The sequence below is a fragment of the Lissotriton helveticus genome, chromosome 6 (assembly GCF_964261635.1).
Source record: "Lissotriton helveticus chromosome 6, aLisHel1.1, whole genome shotgun sequence".
Lineage (NCBI taxonomy): Eukaryota > Metazoa > Chordata > Amphibia > Caudata > Salamandridae > Lissotriton > Lissotriton helveticus.
In genome coordinates, this window is record NC_136067.1 from 1221143123 (window position 1) to 1221165258 (window position 22136).

Consider the following 22136-nt stretch of genomic DNA (forward strand, 5'->3'; position numbering starts at 1 on the left):
CGACTCCTCCCGTTCACTCTCTTGAGATCCGGCATGGTCGCTGTTGCGTCGGTTTCTTTGAGTCTGGCCGGTGCGTCTCTGCGTTCCCACCTGCCGTCAGCCCTCCAGCCAGTCGTATGCCACGTCCGGCGTGTCGAAGAACCATGTTTTACCGCCAGCCACCACTTGAATCCGGGCCGGGAATAGCATGGAGTAGGGTAGATCACGTGCTCTCATCTCCCTCTTGACTTCCAGAAAGCTTCTCCTATGGCGGGCCACCTCTCCTGTGTAATCCGGAAAGAATGCCAGCGTGGAATTTTGTACACGGACCATTTGGGACGTTCTTGCTGCTTGCAGGATTGCATCCCGATCACGAAAGTTGAACAGTCTGGCCAACACCGGTCTTGGGGGTGCCCCTGGTTTTCGCTTGCCCCCTGGAACTCTATGGGCCCTTTCAACTGAGAAGAAGTGGGATAGACCCTTAGGCTGCAACTTAGTTTTGATTAAGTCCTCCACATATAAGTCTATCGCCTGGGTCCCTTCTGTTTCTGGCAGACCAAGAATTTGCACGTTGTTCCGTCTCGATCGCCCTTCTTGGTCATCCAGCTTCTCTTGCAGAAGTTTATTTTCTGTTTCGATCCGTGCCATTGCTCTCTGCAATTCCGATGTATCCTCTACCAATGATTTAGCAACTATTTCGACTTCCTTGACCCGTTCAGACATTTTGTGGAAGTCTGCTCTCAGTAGAGAAACGTCCGTTGATATCGTTCCCACTGTCGTCTGGACCGCTGAAAGTGCTTTCATATGTTCTCTAAGGTGACTTTTTCGCCCCGTCTCCCTCCGGCGTCTTCCCCGTGGGCACTCGCCCCTCCGCCTGCTGCGAGTTGTTTTTCTCGTAGGCGTATTTATCCAATTTTGCCTGCGTCGACTGGTTCCGTGGACCTCTACCCGCCATATTGCCTCTATCGCGAGGGTTTCTGGGGCAAAGCAGGCGTGGGGGGGGGGTCAGTCGGCAAGTCGATACTCGACGAGGAGAAAATGTTGTGCGGCGGGCACAGCTGCGGCGGGCAATCCCTGTATGTCTTGCCTAAGGCGTCCGGTAGGAAACTCATTACTGCTGTGGTCGTGGTATCACTGGCAGGAGCTCGTAACGTGCACCAGGCCGACACGGGGCCCAGGGACAGAAAGAAAGAAAGGGGGGGGCGCAGATCACGCGTCCACAACCACCATCTGCAGCCGGTAGGTTTGGCACCCCACCGGCCTAGGGACCCTTAAACAGGCCTCTCCCCCGCTAGTGATGTTCACTGTGTGCCTTGGTCCCTGTACCTGTGGATGGAGTGTCCCTTATCGCAACCACAGTTGTCCAATCGCACCTCTGGATTGCAAGGCACCACTGCCCTGTATGGTGTGCTGGGCAATTGGTTGAGGTGTTTGGGACTTCCGTACGCTGTATTACGCTGCCAGGGTGGGGGGGGGGGGGAGAAATGCCGTCCAGCGAAGAGGTGCCGTGCGGGGCGCTCTGATGTTGGTGCGCGCTACACACACCAGTGTCCAGTGCCTCCGATTGCCGTTGCTTGAACCCACACGCCTCCCTGTGAGCTCCGGAGGCCGTGAGCGCCCACCCACCGTGCGCGGTTCAACGTCGCAGGCAGATGCCCCCTGATGTATCCGGAGCCGGGGCCCTTCCGGTTTTGCAGCGTCCGGCCTCCTCACACTTCCGCCCGGCTCCTGTAGTGCGGCAGGTCCCGGCTTTCTGCTGGGAGGAAGGCCCTCACTGTCCGTCGCCCTCTCTCCTCAGTTGGCGATCGCAAAGCACCTCTCGACTTCCCCGAACAGTCCGGCTCCTTTCCGGACCTCGGCTCTCGCCCTGGGGGGTGAAGATGGAACGGATTAGTGGACGGATTGGCGGTAAGAGGGTGCCTTATTCACGGAGCTCAGCAGCTACGCCGCCATTACCATCGGCTGCTAGCCACGCCCCTCGCCTCCTTTAAACAGACATCCAATGTAGGCAAAGCAGACGGGGGAGATGTGGTGGTGGAGTGGCACGTTTCAAATGAGCCTAGCCGCCGCATTTTAAATAATTTGTGGTTTCCTGATCAAATAAGCTGGGAGACCCAAGTACAAGCTATTGGCATAGTCAAGCTGAGATGTAAATAATGCGTGGACCACAGTTTTCCTGCAATCCATAGGCAAGAGATGAAGGAATCTCCGCAAGGCTTTCAGTTTCCAGAAGCACGAAGAGGAAACATGTCATATCTGGGCCCTGCCGGAGAGGTTAGAGTCAAATTTAAGCCCAAGGTTCCTAGCAGAAGCAACTGGAAGAGGAGGAGGGTTTACCTCCGACGGCCACCAGAGTTCGGACCATGGAGAAGAAGGTTGATTGAAGAACAGAACCTCTGTTTTATCGGTATTCAGTTTCAAACAACTGTGTGTCCTCCAAGTTGAGATGTTAATCAAACAGTGCTCAAAATTGTCAAACGCTGCCTCGGTGTGTTCCCTAAAAGAGAACACCAGCTGAGTATCGTCAGCATACAAGACAACTTTCACACCGCTTTGTTTGACTAATGAAGCATGGGGTGAGATAAACATTAAAAAGAGTGGGGCTCAAGGCTGAACCCTGGGGAACACCGCACACGAGAGGGCTAGAGCAGGAGACATGGGGACGGAGAAATACTTGCTGTGATCGGCCTACAAGAAATGAGCGGAACCAGGCTAGGGTGGTTCCTGGCTATTGCATTGTGATGTAGGGTTCTTTAAAGAAATGTGCCTTGAACTCTTTCCTAAATTGGGGGAGCATTGGGGGAGTCCTGATAGATACATGGATGTTGTTCCAGATCCTAGACCCATAAATGGTAAAGACCTGGTGCCTTCCTTTTCCATGTTTTACACTTCTTAACCTCCAGTCTGATGGCGTCCTGGCTTTGGAGACGGTGAGCTTGTCTGCAAGATAAGCAGGGGTGCTGGTTGTGTTGGCTTTCAATGTATTTGCAAAGAGGCTGCACCTTTCTTGTTAAGCACATGCTAAAGTCTGCCCTTATTTACGAGGTCTTGGCAATATGGTGGAATTTTTATTTACGACATTTCACAAAATTTAAGGCCAAACCTCACATTTAAAAGTCACACAATATACTAGGAAGTGGATTTATTCAATAACCAAAAAAACCTTCACTATACATTTTCTGCTACTTCAATGCTCATCCTGTCTCCAACCTAGTAACATTTGCAAAAGCTGACAGATTTTATAAGGGCAATGCAGGTTTTGCACAGGCCTGCTCTTTACCTTAAACAGCCAGGAGGGAGACAATCTGGCATACCCGTAGATTCTGAATGACCAATAAAGTATACATATAGAAAGATACAGCTCTTGTCGACACTAAACATCCTCTCTCGGAAGACTGTTTGAAGCCCATGACAATGTAAATAATTGAGTCTTTATGATTTTAAATGTATATACTGACACACTCCTTAATTACTATCTGGATTCTGAAGCATATTTCCTAGCATGATACATCGATAGTAAGCTAAATTTATCAATGAATACTTATATCAACAGCTAACATTTTACAGGAGCCTTACTAGCACTGATCCAAATTGGCAGACTACTAAGAGACAGAACTGTGCCAAGTATCTTCCTATATGTTCCTCATAGATTAATGGAGCTGAAAGTATGGCACATAATTCAGAGGGGTTCACACATAAAAGAACCACTAATGATAGAAAGATCAGAGACTCAACTGCACAATAGTAAAGAAATTATGGAATTTGACATGAGTAGGAATCTCCAATAAAGATACTTTCTAGAGGAGATTGGACGCTCTTTTGTTTCTCAGAACCCTGGGGTAGGAAACAGTCCCTTGTTGATACATAACAATATAAATTTAATCCATCGACTGGGCACATTTGTATCAGTCAATCAGGCAATTTTTCAGTGCTTGCCCAGACTTAGAAAGAGCATTGGCATTTGTTGACATACATCAGAAGAATTAAAGAAGACTTTCCCCAAGGCTCCACAGTTCTTTATTAAGCCTTATGAAATGAATATCATGAATCAGTAATACATTAAAATGACAGCTGATAACCCTAGAACTGGAAATTATCTTTGCCATGAAGGATGGTGGTGGGCATGGGAATGGTGTTCAAGGTGGTGGTAATATGGTGATGTACGTGTTGATGGTAAGGGAGAGCAGCAGCTGAAACCACTATGATTTTCAGTTATGTGGTTGCAAGTTAAGCAGCAACCACCATGAGGCATTTCTAAAAAATAGTGGATGGAGAAGGGCAGGAGACAGGGTCATACAGCCACAGTGAAGCAATCGCAGAGTGTTTGATGAAGTACAGAAGCTGGGACAGACACAAGCTGCAGAAACGGGGAGAATGAGGTAGACCAGGAGGAAGGATCGCACAAGACATCAAAATGACCTATTAGGGGTCAGACAGTCCACACAAGTAAACACAAAAAGCCCATATTAAAGTTGGGCTCACACTTAGTCTTGACAAAAGCTTTAACAAAAGCCTACTGCATTTTTTTTTTTAAAAAAGAGAGTGATTTTCTACATTCAATGCACGCATGAGATGACAAATTAAATGTGTGATCCTTGACAGCACTTTTCAGATGTCACATAGTCATTCACAAATGGTAATGCAATCACTTCCTAAAAGGTCAATTTATATGCCCAAAGGCCAAAACTATGGAGTTAAGAGAGAAATACGCATTTAGGTTGATCCAAGATGAAATTGGCAAACTTGAAAACCAATGAATGAAGGGGATCACAAAAACAAGCCAATGGCCAAAGGAGGCTTACCCCCAAGCCTCTCTGTTGAAAGCAATGGGGCTTGCAGACAGATGTATGACATTACTACGCATGCTTTTACCACGCATGCTTTTACATCGCTGTTTTTACAACGCATACCATTACAACGCATGGTAAAAGTTGCGTTGTAAAGGATGTTTCCCCCTTGCAGACAGATGTATGACAGAGGCAGGCATGGTTGAACCACTCATGCCTCTATCACGCAGCCTGAACCACATATGTGTCTCATCAATGCATTCCTTTATCTCGTATGCCTTTACCACGTATTCCTTTACCACGCAATTTCGTGGTAAAGGGATTTGTCGTAAAATTCACGCACCTTTCCCTCCACTCTGAGTCCTACAACTACGACCCTTGCCCTATATCCGACCCCAGCCCTAAAACGGACCCCACCCCACCCCTTTACCTTAAACTATTTTAACTCCCCCCTGCCCTAAAAACGTCCCTCTTGCCCTAGAAACTGCCCCTTCCCCCGCCCCAAAATCTCTGCCTCTACTTAAAACCAACCCAAACCCTCCCTTGCCCTGAGCCCTAAAAACTGTCCCCCTTAGCCCCTGCCCTGGAAACTGCCCATTCTACCCCACTTTCCTGAGCCCTAAAACTCTGCCTCCCTACCTTAAAACTTACACCCGACTACAATCGCCCACCCTGAGCCCTAAAATCACCCCCTCACTTAAAACCTACCCCCTTCGCACCCTCAGCTTGAGCCCTAAAACCGGCCTCCTCCCATAAAACCTAGCCCCCCCAGCCCCAACCAACTTACCTCGTCGAGATCCCCGTCCTTCACGCAGGTCCTCCTTTCTGGTTCCTCACCCTGAAAGCCAGCAGCTAGAATGTCGACTGCCTTAACCATGCATATGCGTGGTTCAGCCATATAGGTGGTTAAGGCAAGTGGTGTTCCGCTTGTGATGAAATGGAACATGTGCTTGAAGCTGCGTTGTAAAGTCTATTTCCCCTTGCAGACATCTGCACTGCTGATGTCAACCACACCTTAAAAGGAGAAATCCCAATCCTTCAGAAGAACTTCATAAAGAAATTGAGGAGTAGAACATATACATCTGGTGGAAGGTGAAAACTATTATTGGCGTACAGTTGATACCTCAGTCTTTGAGAAATATGTCCAAGAGAGGTTTTAGGAAAAGTTCCAAGTTTCTGATTTAGCAGTGATTGTGCTTGATAGAACATGTTTAAAGTCTAGAACAGGAAGACCGATTTTCTATCAGATGCACTCACCTAGATACTCTGCTTTAAATGGTAAAATGTTATCTTTTCAGGAGTGAGATAGCAAAGATAGATAATCTTCAGAGGTACCAAGATTCTAATGTCCCAAGACCTCCCCATACTCCCTTGGAAAATAGAACAGAAACACCAGAGATAATTACTTGGCTATACAACATAATATTCCTTTAGGGTTATGTATAAAGTCAAAAGTTTATTAGGGCTTCGTTTAACCTTTGACAGATGATCTGTCAAGTGGCTAGGCGGTAGAGGCACTATCTCTCTGAAACCAGCTTCAGCCAAACCTGCGATATTTAGACTTCTTCTTTTTCTTCAAAGTGCTCCCTTGACATGGCAAATGAACTCTAACAGCGAATTGACATTCCTGTGGACTCACATTCAGATTAATCTACTATAAACGACTGAACATGGATCGGAGCTCATGGCACATTAATCTATGGGATTGAAGACATTGCTCTAAAAGACAATTTGGTGAAACTTTCTTAAAAGCCGGACTATGTCTATCATTCTCATCACCCAATTATATAGTTTATTTCGACATTAATTACTTGCTGGTGAGCTATTATCATCCACAATTGAGTCTTGAAGAGGTGTAAGGGTACTTCATAACCACTTTTCAGTTACCCTATCCCCAAAGCTAGCCTCTGTTAGATGATGTATTGAAGAAATGTGGAACCTAGATGGATATCTAATAAAGGTGCTTTCTTACAATCAAAAGTGATGAAAGTCCTGTAGAATCGTTTCCCACATCACAAGTGTTTTATTTGGTATCAGCATACAAACCCGTCTGCCCATAAATCGCTGGACTTGTAAACCATGCAAATCAGAAAGTATATGGCCTAATTAAAGTAATGCACTAGTAATTGATAGGTAAACAGGAACTAGATGCAGAACTGTGCGTATTGCGAGTTGAAAAAAAACTTCAATTTTATTAGATTTAGTCTATGTCTATTACATGTACTCACTGTACCTACAAAAAGAAGCGCATTTAAAGAACAACTAAAAGAAAAACCTTACACATTGATTGTTTTTTTTATGTGATTAAGCCTGGAGATAAATGGGTTCAGGCTGTGTCTAGACAAGATAGAAGCAATGGGAAAACTATATCTTGGTGAAATTCAGAGAAAAACAAAACTTCTGGAAATTGTTTGGTGATCCATTCAAAATATTGAAGACTTGGTAGACCGACATGAAGAGGCACACCAAAGATAAGATGTGAGCAAAACTCAAAATACTGATGCCTGCACGTTCCCTCCCATGAATGTTATCCAAATGCACTGCAGATGTTTCCCAACATGCACCAAACAACATCGCTGTACACTTCATGAGGCAGATAAGAGTGTTTGATGAACTGCTTTTTATGGAAGAGGATGAGCACAAGAAGAGGCCTAACAGTTGGACATTTGCACTGTTTGATTGCATAAGAATGCACAGGTCAACCATTCAACCACTACAGGAAGAGGAATGTCATTATATAGGTGTTCATGATTAAAAGGCTCTGATAAAAAGTTCTTTACTGTTTTGAGGTTCTTTAACATTGGTATAGAGGTCCGCAAAGTGCACAAATGTCATTTGACTGCTAATGATCCAGATGGGACTGACCTCCGTCAGAATCCAGGTCCTCCTCTTTCAATAAGCTGAAGAGTGCTGGAGAGATCAGATGCTGATGATTCGCGGGAACACCAGGCACGGCCCGTGAAGGGCGTTATACCGGGGCGGTGACGTCAGGCGGGGGAGGGTCAAGGTGGGGGGTTGTAAAATACGGGATATGGACCATTACAGGTAAGTACCGGAAAAAAAATGTGTTGCCCGCGCTGCATCACATTTGGCGATGCAACGCAGGTAACGAAATTCGTTTTGTTTTTTTCTGGTACTTACCTGTAATGGTCCATATCCCGCATTTTACAACCCCCCACCTTGACCCTCCCCCGCCTGACGTCACCGCCCCGGTATAACGCCCTTCACGGGCCGTGCCTGGTGTTCCCGCGAATCATCAGCATCTGATCTCTCCAGCACTCTTCAGCTTATTGAAAGAGGAGGACCTGGATTCTGCCTGCCAGGACCAACGTGCCTGGTGAACACCAAGAATTCAAGGTAAGATAACACACTGTGGTTGACACTGCTTGGACACAGTGAGGGGTTGTGATCCTTTATTCCTGGTTAGTCTCTGTAAGTGGGAGAATCCCCTTTCCCACTGAAACATAATCATCACTGGAAGATACAAGATCAAATCGAACTTATAAGTGCCCTTAGGCACACTCTGCATAGAGAATCATAGATTCAATTAATATTTCAAGCACTCTGATTTATTTTATTAAGTAGGAGTTACTGGTTTGTACTTTAAACCAGATTCCAAAAGAAACATAACAGCCATCACATGTTTCTCCCCCTCACAGCAGGCAGACCTGGGGCCTTCTCAAGGCAGTATAAAGAAGAGGAACTATGCCATCTCAAATCGAGGGTGCATGTTATAGGCACCATAGGCCATGAGTCATAGTTAGAGTTACTTGAAATAACTATGACTGCTGAATTTCTATGGCTTCGAGTATGTAAAATCTGAACCTAATTGTAACGTCCCTGTAACTTTTGTTTATTTAGTGAATTCCTAATGGGCTTTCAGTTCTATTTCCTAACTATAACATCCCTGTAACCTTTGTTTTTTCAGTGAATAATATATATATACATATATATATATATATATATTCACTGAAAAACCCATAGGTTTCAGGCCTTATATAGTTACGAATTAGCATTTAAAAAACCTTTAAAATTCACTCAAAAAACTATATGTTTTAGGGGTGTTATAGTTAGCTGGACATTTCACTCATACAAAACCATTGAAATTGCTCCTATATAGTTAGTTGTACTAACTATATTTCGCGCACCCGCAATCCACTGCTGATGATGTCACTTATTACATCATTCATGACATGGTCAGTGACATCACTGATGACATCTCAAATGACATCACTGATGACATCACTGATGACATCATCCAGTGAATGGGGTTTGCTTCGTTATTTAAATATGCATTATATATATATAGCAATTTGCATTGAAGAATGAGTGGATATATAAAAATAAATATTTGGATGGAGGATTTAGTAGCAGTGTAATTGACTGTTTACTTGACCAATTTATAGTGTCTCACTAAATATAGTCGATAGTGACTAAACTGTTTGAATATCTGTATCACTTTGTCAGTTGTTGTGTAAACTGGTTCTCCAGTTGGTTACTAGCTATGTGAAAGTCTGTATTAGTTATTGATTAGTTAACTGAGTATTTGTATGGGAGAGTGAATGTGTATGTGGTTCGGTGGGGGGGGGGTGTGACTGCCCAAAGATGTGTGAATAGTTGATTCACTAGATATATGAAGTTCAAACTACATGTTCTAACAGTTGTTTGGGTGAGTGAATATCTTTATGGGTGTGGTGATGAGCAAATATATTTCTCAATGGTACATGTCCAACAAACTAGAAAAATAAAAGGCAGTGTATGTGTCAGTTGTTGTATATTAATAAGTATACATAAGACTCAATGATTGTGTGAGCGACTGTATGGATAACTTTATACTTGTAATAATGATTTTATAATTCACTAAGTATGACTTACTATCTAAATGAATAGAGGAAGTTGTGTTTGTATAAGTGTGTAGCTAAGTAAATATGTAAGTATGATCCATTGTTTGCATAAGTGAGTAGGATGACTTCATATGTGAATAGGATGTGTGCTGGTGTGTAATGTCGATTTAGGTGTATAAGTATTTTTGATAGTGTTCTATTGTTCATTGACAGCATGTATGAGTGAATCTACAGGTAAGTGATTAGATGTGTGTATACATCTATGAATCACTGAGTGGGTTTTTAGATACTTGTATTGCTGTAACAATGGATTCAAATATGATACTCTGTATTTTACAATGAGTGATGAAAGATTTTACTAGTGTATGAGAAGGTGTATGTGATTGTCACGTGGATGATGTCATCAGTGATGTCATCAGTGATGTCATTTGAGATGTCATGAGTGATGTCACTGACCATGTCATGAATGATGTAATATGTGACATCATCAGCAGTGGATTGCGGGTGCGTGAAATATAGTTAGTACAACTAACTATATAGGAGCAATTTCAATGGTTTTGTATGAGTGAAATGTCCAGCTAACTATAACACCCCTAAAACGTATAGTTTTTTGAGTGAATTTTAAAGGTTTTTTTAAATGCTAATTCCTAACTATATAAGGCCTGAAACCTATGGTTTTTTCAGTGAATTTCAAAGGTTTTTTAAATGCTAATTCCTAACTATATAAGGCCTGAAACCTATGTTTTTTTCAGTGAATTTGCAAGGTTTTTTAAATGCTAATTCCTAACTATATAAGGCCTGAAACCTATGTTTTTTTCAGTGAATTTCAAAGTTTTTTTTAATGCTAATACCTAACTATATAAGACCTGAAAGCCCACCAGGAATCTCCAGTATGCGCCAGGGGACTGCATTGCAGAGAGGTGTAATGAAGCCACGCCCCTTTTTACACCTCTCTGCAACGCAGCCCCCGTGCATGTTTGAAGAGGGGGAACTAATTCCCCTTGCATACTGGGGGCCCCTGGGGGCCAATTAGCCCACCTTGAACCTCCAGTATGCGCCAGGGGGCTGCATTGCAGAGGTGTAATGAGGCTATGCCCCTTGTTACACCTCTCTGCAACGCAGCCCCCTGGCGCGTTTGCAGACAGGGAACTAATTCCCCTTGCATACTGGGGGTCCCTGGGGGCCAACTAGCCCACCAGGAGCCTCCAGTATGCGCCAGGGGGCTGCATTGCAGAGAGGTGTAATGAGGCCACACCCTTTTTACACCTCTCTGCAACGCAGCCCCCGTGCATGTTTGAAGAGGGGGAACTAATTCCCCTTGCATACTGGGGGTCCCTGGGGGCCAACTAGCCCACGTGGAACCTCCAGTATGCACCAGGGGGCTGCATTGCACAGAGGTGTAATGAGGCTATGCCTCTTTTTACACCTCTCTGCAACGCAGGCCACTGGCGTGTTTGCAGAGGGGGGACTAATTCCCCTTGCATACTGGGGGTCCCTGGGTCATATCTGCCCAAACGCCGAAATTCCGAACGGTTGAAAATGACTTTTCTTGAGAAACATTTGGATTATCATGTCCTATACTTTGGAATTTTTGAAAGACTGACTTTGAGGATGCTATATATTACTCAAGTCTGCCCGAATTGTGTGGGTAAAATTGATACCTAGTCACTATGAATAAGAATGTACTTACGTCTCGTCTAACATTTGGAAGAAATATCTAGTTATTTGACAACAGGATACCGACATAACTTGAAGGAAATAAGAACGCCCTGAAGAAGTTATGTTGTACAGAACGAAACGTGTCAGCTGGCTGTGGTACATAAACTTAAGGAAAATAAAAGCATTTGAATATACACCAAGATTCAGCGCTTCAATAAGGACTCTAAGTGATATGATTTGATTGGACTTATTGTGCAAGTGGTGCTGTGCCAAACTTTGGAATATTCTCCACTACTCTCTACTACTTACTCTCTACTACTCCACTACTCTCTAATACTCACTCTCGACTACTCATTCTCTACTACTCTCTACTACTCTCTCTCTACTACTCACTACTCTCTACTATTCTCTCTCTACTACTCACTCTTTACTACTCACTATCTACTACTCTCTACTACTCACTCTCTACTACTCACTCTCTACTACTCTCTACTACTCACTCTCTACTACTCACTCTCTACTACTCTCTACTACTCACTCTCTACTACTCTCTCTCTACTACTCTCTACTACTCACTCTCTACTACTCACTCTCTACTACTCTCTACTACTCTCTCTCTACTACTCACTACTCTCTACTATTCTCTCTCTACTACTCACTCTTTACTACTCACTATCTACTACTCTCTACTACTCACTCTCTACTTCTCACTCTCTACTACTCTCTACTACTCACTCTCTACTACTCTCTCTCTACTACTCTCTACTACTCACTCTCTACTACTCACTCTCTACTACTCTCTACTACTCATTCTCTGCCACTCACTCTCTACTACTCTCTACTACTCACTCTTTACTACTCTCTACTAGTCACTCTCTACTGCTCTCTACTACTCACTCTACTGCTTACTCTCTACTACTCTACTACTCACTCTCTACTACTCACTCTCTACCACTCTCTACTACTCACTCTACTATTCACTCTACTACTCTCTACTACTCACTCTCTGCTACTCTCTCTACTGCTCTCTACTACTCTCTACTACTCACTCTCTACTCTATTACTCACTCTCTTCTCTCTACCTCTCTACCTCTCTCTACTTCTTTCTCTACTTCTTTCTCTACTAGTCTCTACCTCTCTACCTCTACCTCTCTACCTCTACACCTCTACACCTCTACCTCTCTACCTCTCTCTACACGCACACATATACACATATATATATATATATATATGCATATATATGCATATGCATTTATGTATGTGTATATATATATATATACATACATATATAAACATATATAATCTGCATATCTATATACATACAAATATAAATGCATGCATACATATTCATATATGCATACATATGCATTTTATTTACATGAAAGTTTTAAAAACACTAATAAAAGCAAAGCTAAAAAGCCACCTCATTACAAACAGAATGGCTTTAACTTAAACGGGGGCGAGATCTATTGCATTTTCAATGCTTGTTTACTTTGGTTCCATCAAGAAGGCATTCAGATGTGTCACACATTTGCCATAAATTCTGAATGTTAGCACTCTAGTTGCTCATTAGATCACTGTAGTAAAGCTACTGCTCACCAGGGAAGTCTGCTGCTAATCATACTTTCTATGGCAAAATGAACCCCCCATTTTGTTCCTTTTTAAATTAAATGTTTTCAGACTTACCACTTCATTCCAATCAAGATGGCTTCTGGTGTGCCATACTTTTGTCTTAAGTAAGACTGTTAGCGCTCTAGTTGTTCTTTAGAACACTCTGGGACATTCTGTCATTGGGCTATACTTGGGCTACATCTGGGTAATATTTGGGCTACATTTGGGCTCTTTTGTCTCTGGTGGCCATCTTGGGAGACTGCATGTCAGATTTTTTTAATAAAATAGAAGAGGATTTGGGAAGTCACTCAAAATGTGCCCTAATTTTTCTTTCTGCAGCACTAATCCTACTTTCTATGGCAAAATATACCCCCTCATTTTGTTCCTTTTTAAATTAAATGTTTTAAGAGTTACCACTTTATTCCAATCAAGATGGCTTCAGGTGTGCCATACATTTGAAATAAGTAGGACTGTTAGCGCTCTAGTTGTTCTTTAGAACACTCTAGGAGGCTGCAGTAGAACACAAAGGAATCAACTGACAGTCTCTGTCCTTGTTGGATGTACATGTTTTACTGAGAATGTCAGACTTCATTCTCACATGACTGAGAAAGATAATGTGAATTTACAGAAAATATGCTTTCAGTTTAGCTTATAGATCCCCTTCCAAACCACTGTGGGAAAAGCATAGTTTTCTTTCAAACATGATTCATGATATCCCAGCAGAAGGCTTTTTCACATGGTAAAATCACCTTAGAACAGACCACAATTCCTAAAATGAGTAATGGACCATCAACAAATAATTTATAATGTAACTAAAGTCCTAAAACCCTCTATTAACTACAATGCTTTTTAATGAGGTGCTATCATGTATATAGGTCCCAGGATGGCTGCAAACACTTCTTGGATGAAGTGCTGACAGCCAATCAGATCTCACGATGAGATGTGTGGTTAGGCTCCGCCCAGATATATATGTGTTTTTGAAGTTAATTTTCATAAAAACCACTGGAGCAATTTTCACCAAATATAGCAAAGGCACTTCTGCGTACCAGTCCCTACAATTTTGCCAAGTTTGGTGTAATTCCGTTCAGCGGTTCGGGCTGTAGCCCTTGTCAGAACGTCCTATGGAAATTAACATGGGGAAAATACGTTTTGGGACCCCCCCTTTTTTCTCAGCCCCCACTTCACGAATCTCCCCGAAACTTTCAGGGAAGGAGTGCAGCAGAGCTTGCCAAAATTTTGGAAAATTACACGCAAATTCCTCAACCAGCGCCAAAGTTATTCCCAATAGAATGTTGCGGATTTCCTATGGTAGCTAGGTCCTAACTATATATACCTACTGGCTATCGCCAGTAGGTAATTATTCATCAGTGAGCAAGGACTTTACGTCCGAAACGCGTCTAAAGGCTTACACCACTTCACTTTTGGAATGAATAAAAGCAGTATTAATTGAAGACTGACTCCGGCGCATTTCAGTTGTCTGCGTACTGGTTTGTGCTACCAAGAGCACTGAGAACTAGTTGGATATATATATATATATATATATATATATATATATATATATGTTTCAAAAAATGCCCAGCATTTGAGGCCGCACAACACTGCGATGAAGGAAACATCCTTAATTAGAAGAAACAGGCAGCTTCCGATTCCGTAATACATCCTGTGGCCTGACGCGTTTCGATGGACTTTCACCATCTCTTCAGAGGCCTCGTGAGCAGGAAAAAATGACGTGCATGACTCGCCGCCCATTTTATTAATTGGCTTCCGAATGCCGAATTTGTTGCATTTTGGGCAGCGTAGTCCATTTAAGCACTATTTATCCCCTCCAGTGGGTAACATGCCCACGATTGATTGCAGGATAAATGTTTTTCAAGCCCTCCATTAGGCTTCCCGAATCGGACTTTGCCTGTTAAATTACAAATCACAGTACCATTTACAGGGGGAGGGGTTCCCCCTGTCCGCATCCATGAAGTTCTTCAGATGGTGCGATCCCTCTACGGCGTGGAGCAGCCGTATAAATATGTACCAAAAAATGCCCAGCATTTGAGGCCGCACAACACTGCGATGAAGGAAACATCCTTAATTAGAAGAAACAGGCAGCTTCCGATTCCGTAATACATCCTGTGGCCTGACGCGTTTCGATGGACTTTCACCATCTCTTCAGAGGCCTCGTGAGCAGGAAAAAATGACGTGCATGACTCGCCGCCCATTTTATTAATTGGCTTCCGAATGCCGAATTTGTTGCATTTTGGGCAGCGTAGTCCATTTAAGCACTATTTATCCCCTCCAGTGGGTAACATGCCCACGATTGATTGCAGGATAAATGTTTTTCAAGCCCTCCATTAGGCTTCCCGAATCGGACTTTGCCTGTTAAATTACAAATCACAGTACCATTTACAGGGGGAGGGGTTCCCCCTGTCCGCATCCATGAAGTTCTTCAGATGGTGCGATCCCTCTACGGCGTGGAGCAGCCGTATAAATATGTACCAAAAAATGCCCAGCATTTGAGGCCGCACAACACTGCGATGAAGGAAACATCCTTAATTAGAAGAAACAGGCAGCTTCCGATTCCGTAATACATCCTGTGGCCTGACGCGTTTCGATGGACTTTCACCATCTCTTCAGAGGCCTCGTGAGCAGGAAAAAATGACGTGCATGACTCTATATATATATATATATATATACATATTCAACCTTGGAGCGTGAATATATATATATATATATATATATTACCTACTGGCGGTCGCCAGTAGGTATATATAGTTAGGATTTTTTCTCTATGGGATTTTTGAAAATTCTATGTCTAATAACTTTGGCGTTTGTGGACGGAATTGGCTGAAATTTTCAGGAAAATTGCACATTTTGTTTCTGAGCAGCCCTTGAAAATTTGGGGGGGGTTCGTCAAGGGGGGGCCGAGAAAAAAGGGGGGTCCCAAAACGTGTTTTTAACATTGAGTTTTCCATAGGGCGGTTGGCCTCACTTTTAGCCCGAACGGCTGAATGGATTTGCACGAAACTTGGCAAAATTGTAGGGACTGGTAGCCCGATGTGCCTTTTGTAGGTCTCAATATATGTGCTTCAGTGGATTTTGAGAAATTAACGTTCAAAAAAAGATATATATCTGTAACAGCGGACCGGGCAGCGCTCCAGTTCGCGTACTTTTCGCGCAACGGAGCTTTGTGAAGCGAAGCTGATTGGTTCTCCGGCGTCTGTAAACATTCCAAACAGTCCGTAGCGGCCGCCATCTTGTCTCTCGGTAGGATCGAGAGACAAGAGGAGGCCAAAGCGAAGGGGCAAATGACCATAAGGGGGCATAGTAGATCCTCGCTGACCCCCTAGGTTTGATGTGGAGGTTTTAAAAGGGCCCCGCGGGGCAAAAAAAATAAATAATAATAATAATCGAACGGCTGAATGGATTTGCACGAAACTTGGTAAAATATTAGGGACTGGTAGCCCGATGTGCCTTTGCTAGGTCTCAATATATGTGCTCCAGTGGATTTTGAGAAATTAACGTTAAAAAAATATATATATCTGTAACAGCGCTCCGCTTCGCGTAACGGAGGTTTGCGAAGCTGATTGGTTCTCCGGCGTCTGTAAACATTCCAAACAGTCCGTAGCGGCCGCCATCTTGTCTCTCGGTAGGATCGAGAGACAAGAGGAGGCCAAAGCGAAGGGGCAAATGACCATAAGGGGACATAGTAGATCCTCCTTGACCTCTTAGGTTCGATGTGCCTTTGCTAGGTCTCAATATATGTGCTCCAGTGGATTTTGAGAAATTAACGTTCAAAAAAAGATATATATCTGTAACAGCGCTCCGCTTCGCGGAGATAAAATTATATCTGTATTACCTAGCTGTTGCTAACACCAGTTAGCGACGGCTAGTAGGAGATAGCGACCATCTTGGGCCCCACTTTGCATGTGAGTGATATTTATCACTAATGACATGCAAAGTGGGCATGCCAAGATGTTAGCGACTGGAAACAGTCGCTAACATCGCTATCTCCTATTATCAACTTTTGGAAATATTCGCGATAAGCGCGAATATCTCCAAAAGCTAGCACCTGCCCTGAGCAGTTCTAAGGCATGTTATCCAATGGGAGGTGGATAACATGGCTAAGAGCATTAGCTCGGTAATGCATGAATATCGCTGAGTTTTCAGCGATATTAATGCATTGCGGTCGTTTTTTATCGTATTTGCGATAAACCTTGATAATAGCAAGGTTTATCTGCGATAATTTCTGACGATGCTTAGCGGTAAAAAAATCGTTGCTAAGCATCGTTAGGGATAAATATCGCTTAACTTTGGTAATATGCCCCAACGTCTGTTAACGTTCGATTCGATCAGGAAGTGTTGAAAAACATTGTCTGCGCCATCTTGCCTTTTTTCAAATGCCACACTTTTGTGGTGCACGGCAGTCATTTTAGATGCCTTGACCAGACCCACTCTGTGCACGCTGTCGATCCTTAGCATGACTCCCCACCCTCGCAAGCATCTCCCCCAGGCAGTGGTCACCCCCGCTCTCTGTCTTATGCATGGGTAATAAACCACCCCCCATCTGCGCTGCTCTTCCCTGAGAATCACACCCTGTGCCCGCCCGACACCTCCCTTTCGCCCTATTCACTACCGCACCCTCTGACACTCCTTTTCCTCTGTGTCCGATTGTCCAGGCCGGTCCTAGGGTATCAGCTAGCCCTGCAGATGTAGTTTATGGCCCCAGCTGTAAAGAATCACCCCTCTTCAAAGGAGTTATAGTAGATCAAGGCCCACACTCGATGAGATCCGTCACAGCAGACGCGTTCCTATTATCTGAAAACCATCCTGTATTGTGATTGGGGAGGGGACCAAGCCTGAAGCGGAAGATTCCAGGGATGACTCTTTGTACATCAAAGTTTTTACAATTATGTGTCACATTAAAAATATATAGCACTCCAACAAAGTAGTAAGATTATAAAACTTTAATACCTTATAAATATATACAAGAAAACAAAAACAGTATTAACATATAAACATTTTTAGGGAAAAACAATGAAGTAGCGGTCGGCTGTGCGAATAGTCCCAACGCAGCACAACGTCCAGATTTCTGGCGTGGGGCGTCGCGGGGGGTGGGTCATCAGTAGCAAACTGTTGTGCGAATAGTTCCAAGGCAGCAGAACGATGGCACCAAGGTGATGTCCAGTAAGTTGCCGCACTGGTTTTGGTATCCTACAATGCTGCTCCGAATAACGGCGTGGGGCGCCCCGGGGGAGGCGGCGTGAACGGGCCTCTCCAGGTGGAGTCTTGTCTGTTGTAGTGGGGCGCCCCTTTACCGTTTCAGTTGCCATTCCGTCCGTTTTTGGTCCACTGTGTCAAAAGCCGCAATTCAGCTGAGTTGCGCCCACTCTTGCGGTGCAGCGATAGGCGGCTGTCACAGGACTCTCAAAATGGCGGCAGGCTCTTTCCTTTTTGGGCCTGGTCCACTGAAATGGCCCTGGGACACCCTGGAAATCGGACGCTTGTCTGCTAGGTCTTGGACCCCATTCTCGAAAGCGTCCCCTCCGCCTTGAGGATTTATCAAAAGTTTTGGGGGCCCCCGACTCCTGTAGGCTTCTGGTGGGGAGCGGTTGCCATGATTGCTCGCGGAATGACCACGACGGAGCTACGAGATGGTGGTGCTCTCATGCTGAAGCCAGCTTCAGTCTGAAACATCCAGAAACAAGGTGGGGCTTTCATCGTTTGGGAAAAAAAATAAGTTTTCATCCAATGAAAAGTGTTGTTTTTAGGTCATATGATCAAGCCTTCCATCATTAGGAAACCAAAAGTAAAATGAACCAATGAAAAGTTTTATAAACAAGTCACATGACCTGTTATGCGGCATAGGGTATAAAATGCGGAGAAAATACGTTGGCACGTGAGGCGGCGTCAGTAGCGGACCGATGTGCGAATAGGCCGAAGGCAATACAACGCGCCAAGATCCGGATGGCACCGAGGTGGTGTCCAGCAAGTTGCAGCACTGGTGTGGCCATCCTACAATGCTGAAAGTCGGCGTGGGGCGCCCCGTTGGCCTGTGAGTTTGCGTCAGTAGCGGACCGATGTGCGAATAGGCCGAAGGCAGCACAACGCGCCAAGATCCGGATGGCACCGAGGTGGTGTCTAGTAAGTTGCCGCACTGGTGTGGCCATCCTACAATGTTGAAAGTCGGCGTGGGGCGCCCCGTTGGCCTGTGAGATGGCGGCAGTAGCGGACCGATGTGCGAATGGGGCCAAAGGCAGCGCAACAATATTTTCGGAATAGAAGACACCACAAGGCGCTGAGATGCCAAGATCCGGATGGCACCGAGGTGGTGTCTAGCAAGTTGTGGCACTGGTGTGGCCATCCTACAATGGTAAAAGTCGGCGTGGGGCGCCCTGTTGGCCTGTGAGATGGTGTCAGTAGCGGACTGATGTGCGAATGGGGCCAAAGGCAGCGCAACAATATTTTCTGACTGACAGCACAAGGCGCTGAGATGCCAAGATCCGGATGGCACCGAGGTGATGTCTAAGTTGCGGACCGATGTGCGAATGGGGTCAAAGGCAGCGCAACAATATTTTCTGTATGGAAGATACCACTAGGCGTTGAGATGCCAAGATCCGGATGGCACCGAGGTGATGTCTAGCAAGTTGCTGTACTGGTGTGGTCATCCTACAATGCTGAAAGTCGGCGTGGGGCGCCCCATTAGCCTGTGAGATGGCGTCAGTAGCGGACCGATGTGCGAATAGGCCGAAGGCAGCACAACGCGCCAAGATCCGGATGTCACCGTGGTGGTTTCATAGTTGAGAGGCACTTCATCTGCAGTGGGGCGCCGAGATCCGGATGGCACCGAGGTGATGTCTAGCAAGTTGCTGTACTGGTGTGGTCATCCTACAATGCTGAAAGTCGGCGTGGGGCGCCCCATTAGCCTGTGAGATGGCGTCAGTAGCGGACCGATGTGCGAATGGGGCCAAAGGCAGCGCAACAATATTTTCTGAAGAGAAGACACCAAAAGGCGCTGAGATTCCAAGATCCGGATGGCACCGAGGTGGTGTCTAGCAAGCTATGCAGTTGAGTTGTGTGCGCACTTGCAGCGAATAGGTCGAAGGCAGCATAACAATGTTTTCTGAATAGAAGACACCACAAGGCGTTGAGATTCGGTTACCACCGAGGTGATGTCTAGCAAGTTGCCGCACTGGTGTGGCCATCCTACAATACTGCTCCGAATAACGGCGTGGGGTGCCCGAAGGGGGGGGGGAGGCGGCGTGAACGGGCCTTCCTAGGTGGAGGCTCGTCTGCTGTAGTGGGGCGCCCCTTTACCGTTTCAGTTGCCATTCAGCTGAGTTTCGGCTGCTCTTGATGCTACAGCGACAGGCGGCTGCAACAGGACTCTCAAAATGGCGGCCTGTTCTTTGGATTTGGGCCTGGTCCACTAAAATGGCCCTGGGACACCTTAGAACTCGGACGCTCGATTTTTTTTTTCCTTTCCTGTACATGCAAAAAAAGGTAAATGCCCGGTACGTTACACGCTTCATCTGCCACGATGAACTCTCCAGAGGAACCGAAAAAAAATATAGTTATGGTAACTATACCATGCATCGTCATATGGAGTGGTGGCACCAATTAATTATAGTGCTGCATACAAGAGAGATTTGGAGGAGAACCCCTGACCTGCTAGTACATTTATCAAAGAAGTGGCACTGACAGCATCAGAGGCAAGGGAAACGGTCCCAAATATTTAGAAGAACTTTGGAAAGATTAAAATGACATGTTTAGATTGTGGCAAATTAATTTCATGTGGACAGATGAGTGTTACTCTAATAAATACAGCATATGAACATCATCATAGTCGATGGTTGGTAGAGACATTTTGACTATATCCTGGACCTGCCCGTCCTCGCCCAAAATGGCGCCGGAATAAATGGGACTCGTAACTCCTTGTTGTGTACTGGTTGCAGAACCTTGAAATCACGAGATACGTATGCAGTTTTGAAGCACATGGCGGGCGGGGACGAGAATTGATAGAATATTTCGACATCCCTATTGATATTAAGTTCTGATGTGTTATTGATTACTGTACTATTGAAAGTTCGAATTAACGTCACCCATGGTACTTGCCCGCAAATGTATATCTAGATAATTTTATTGTAAGTGGCCCTGTCGTATTTTAATTATAAAATGTACGTCCACCGATTCCGTAACTGTTAGACACCTTAGTTCTTGCAACCTAATGGCCCGCCCGTTACGTTCCTCTACAGTGTAAATGTCTACTCATCATATACGATTACAGTTTGCTCCGTGGCCGGCCCACGTGGTTATAGGCTCGTATTTGTATAATGAAATTTTCACAATAAAGGTTTTTAAAAGAAAACATGGTAGTAGTATATACATTGGTAAAGTTTTTAATAATAGTCACTGTTTTAGAATCAGTAAAAGGCAAGTGAAATAAAGCAGACCAATTACATGAAGGGTAAAAGGTATAATTCGAAGGAACGCAGTAAAGATAAATGGTCAAGGGCTGTTGTGTTTTCTACTCCTGCAACATAAAGTGATCGATAAGAATCTCATATTCAGGCGTATCGGCGACTAAGACAGCAGGTCGACCCTCTTTTGCTCAACGGCTCCGTCATGGGACGAAGAAACGCTCTTTTTCTCGAAAAAAGAATATATTTTACTTGCAGGACAGTTGTAAATTTTCCGGGAAAGTACATTAGCCTGGAACATTATAACATATATTTAAGAAAAAATAATGTTCGGAAGTAATAAAAAGCGTAATTTTTAGGTCATATGACCAAGCCTTTCATCATTAGAATAAGAAAAGTAAAATGAACCAATGAAAAGTTTTATTAACAAGTCACATGACTTGTTATGCTTACGTTACGCGCTGCGCGCCCCGGATGACTTCCGGATGCGCTAACGCGGCGCGTCATATGACGCATTACGCGACAACGCAGGTCCAGAATATAGTCAAAATGTCTCCACCAACCAGCGGTTGGAACACAACCCCTTTCAGCAGGCTAAATAGTTCTGTTAAATGACAACAGAAGGGACAGGCAACAAGAACCATCAGTCAAAGAGGGGAGGGCTAGTTCTTCTCTACCGGGTTACATTGGGGCGCTACCGGAACTGATCGAATTGGTAGTCTACAGTGTTTCTGGATATTCAGACTGAAGCTGGGGTTAGCATGAGAGCAGCACCATTTCGTAGCTCCGTCGTGGCCATTCCGCAACCAATCATGGCAGCCGCTCTTTATCGTTATTTTGGGCGGGGT

At 44.5% G+C, this 22136-nt stretch overlaps 1 protein-coding gene across 1 annotated transcript in view; it reads right to left on the reverse strand.

Moving 5' to 3' along the window:
- The window catches only part of TPD52L1 (TPD52 like 1), a 957427-nt gene that overhangs the window by 682058 nt on the left and 253233 nt on the right, over positions 1 to 22136 (reverse strand). The gene's annotated exons all lie outside the window — the stretch shown is intronic.